This window comes from Harmonia axyridis, chromosome X, assembly GCF_914767665.1.
Source record: "Harmonia axyridis chromosome X, icHarAxyr1.1, whole genome shotgun sequence".
NCBI lineage: Eukaryota > Metazoa > Arthropoda > Insecta > Coleoptera > Coccinellidae > Harmonia > Harmonia axyridis.
In genome coordinates this window covers 38056057-38058556 of record NC_059508.1, presented here as the reverse complement: position 1 = coordinate 38058556, position 2500 = coordinate 38056057, and the positions used below count along the sequence as shown (strand labels likewise).

Genomic DNA, 2500 nt, shown 5'->3' with positions numbered 1-2500 from the left:
GAAGTTTCGTGATGTGCACGGAACGAGGAGCCGGCCGCTGGCTTTGCGTTCGTGTGGTTGGGCGAAGTTTCGTGATGTTTACGAGATGAGGAGCCGGCCGCCTATGTCGGCGTTTGTGGTTGGGCGAAGTTCCTTGACGGAACGAGGAGCCGGCTGCTTATGCTGACGTTCGTGGTTGGGCGAAGTCTTGTGATATCCTCGAAACGAGGAGCCGGCCGCACGTGTGTGCAGCCTTCGTTGTAGGTCCATGTTTAGAGATGCTCACGAAATGAGGAGCCGGCCGCTTATGTCGGCGTTTGTGGTTGGGCGAAGTTCCTTGATGGAACGAGGAGCCGGCTGCTTATGCTGACGTTCGTAGTTGGGCGAAGTCTCGTGATGTGCTCGGAATAAGGATTCGAAGCGCTTGGATTGCCGCGTTCGTGGCTGGGCGAAGTTTCGTGTTTGGCACGGAACGAGGAGCCGGCTGCAGGTTTTAAAGATTCTCGCCCGAAATCGATCAGTCGTTACCGTTGTCTACGGACTTCGGTAGGACGATCTATTCCAGGGACGAAGACGTCGACGTTGTGCGACGCCCGTTACATTAGCGTTTTTATGCTCTTTCGGGATTGTCTGCGACGTTTGTCTCCGTCCGAATTTTTTACGATAATTGTCACTAGATTAGTACGCAAACTAGTTGAACCGAAGATTTTGCGCCGATCGACTGACGTATTGACCCTTCAGTGGGTCGTCTCAGTCATTGGAATGTCATTCTCGAGGAGGTTCGCAGTTGGCGTCTCGTATTTCGAGGGAAAGTCCATTGCGACTAGTACCGAGAAATCGAACATAAAAGATTACCCTGAACGGTGGATCACTTGGCTCGTGGGTCGATGAAGAACGCAGCTAATTGCGCGTCAACATGCGAACTGCAGGACACATGAACATCGACATTTCGAACGCACATTGCGGTCCTCGGACACTGTCCTCGGACCACTCCTGACTGAGGGTCGGTTCCATTACAAAGACTGCCCGGCCAGACGTTATGGCTTGACGAAGTGACGACGTAAAGGTCGTCTAACGTTGATCCTGTACCGAAGGTCATTTGGGCGAGTTGGACGGTTTGCCGCGTGACGATCAACGTTCTGTCGTTTCGACGCCTCGTGTGTTGGAATGATGAGGAGTTGTTTTCGTAACGCGCCGTCTTGAATTGCGAAAGCATATATTGTGGTGTCGTGGTATTGCTCGATCTGCGCCCATGACTGTAGACATGCGATCGTCGTGTCCGAGAAATCTGAACGACGTCCGATCGCTTTAATGTGCCAGTTGTCGCGCGTTGCGGATGAGCTTTCATGAGCGCACCCCCGAAACACCGAAGCACTTTGCTTGGATTCGCATGATCCGCCATACGGAGCAGGAGATAATAGACGCCTTTGAGTAGGCTAACTCCCTCGCGTAAGGTACGTGATTTTATGAGCCGCCAAAGGTTAGTTTCGGAACGTTTCGATGATTTGAACATACGACCTCAGGACAGGTGAGACTACCCGCTGAATTTAAGCATATTATTAAGCGGAGGAAAAGAAACTAACTAGGATTCCCTTAGTAGCGGCGAGCGAACAGGGATTAGCCCAGCACTGAATCCCGCGATCGTAACCGGTCGCCGGGAGATGTGGTGTTTGGAAGGATCCATTATCTGGCGAGTTCGCGGCGCGTTCAAGTCCATCTTGAATGGGGCCATCGCCCATAGAGGGTGCCAGGCCCGTAGCGACCGCTGCGGCTTGCTAGAGGATCTCTTCTTAGAGTCGGGTTGCTTGAGAGTGCAGCCCTAAGTGGGTGGTAAACTCCATCTAAGGCTAAATATAACCACGAGACCGATAGCGAACAAGTACCGTGAGGGAAAGTTGAAAAGAACTTTGAAGAGAGAGTTCAAGAGTACGTGAAACCGTTCAGGGGTAAACCTGAGAAACCCGAAAGGTCGAATGGGGAGATTCATTCGCGCCTGTTGTTGGGATTTACTGACTGTGGAAACGGCGACGTTCGCGTTGGCTGTTCCCTTCGGTTCATCTCCGGCTTCGGACGCGTGCACTTCTCCCCTAGTAGGTCGTCGCGATCCGTTGGGTGCTGTTCTACGGTCTCGAGTGTAGCCCGTGAGCTCGGATTTTCCGATGTTTACGGACACTGGGTTTCCGAACAGCTCGCTCGACGGTTTACTGATGGCGGGAGGCCGCGACTTAGTTCGCGTCCGGCCCGTGGCAAGTATGTGAATTGTGATGGCGATCGGACCTAGTGCCGATTCCGTCCGTTTGCGACTGTTCGCCGCGGTGTTCTTGGACAGACCTCTTGAAACGCCGATCAGCGACGCTATTGCTTTGGGTACTTTCAGGACCCGTCTTGAAACACGGACCAAGGAGTCTAGCGTGTGCGCGAGTCATTGGGAATCACTAAACCTAAAGGCGCAATGAAAGTAACGGTTCACTTTATGTGAACTAAGGGAAGATGGTCGGTCTCCATGACTGACCCGCATTCC

At 52.8% G+C, this 2500-nt stretch overlaps 1 non-coding gene and 1 pseudogene across 1 annotated transcript; both read left to right on the top strand.

The window, feature by feature from the left end:
• Positions 1-831: 831 nt before the first annotated feature.
• LOC123687197 lies at positions 832-986 on the top strand. Its single transcript, XR_006748936.1, has one exon. It is a non-coding gene; the product is annotated as a 5.8S ribosomal RNA (ribosomal RNA).
• A 507-nt stretch (positions 987-1493) lies between these two features.
• The window catches only part of LOC123688088, a 4585-nt pseudogene continuing 3578 nt past the window's right edge, over positions 1494-2500 (top strand).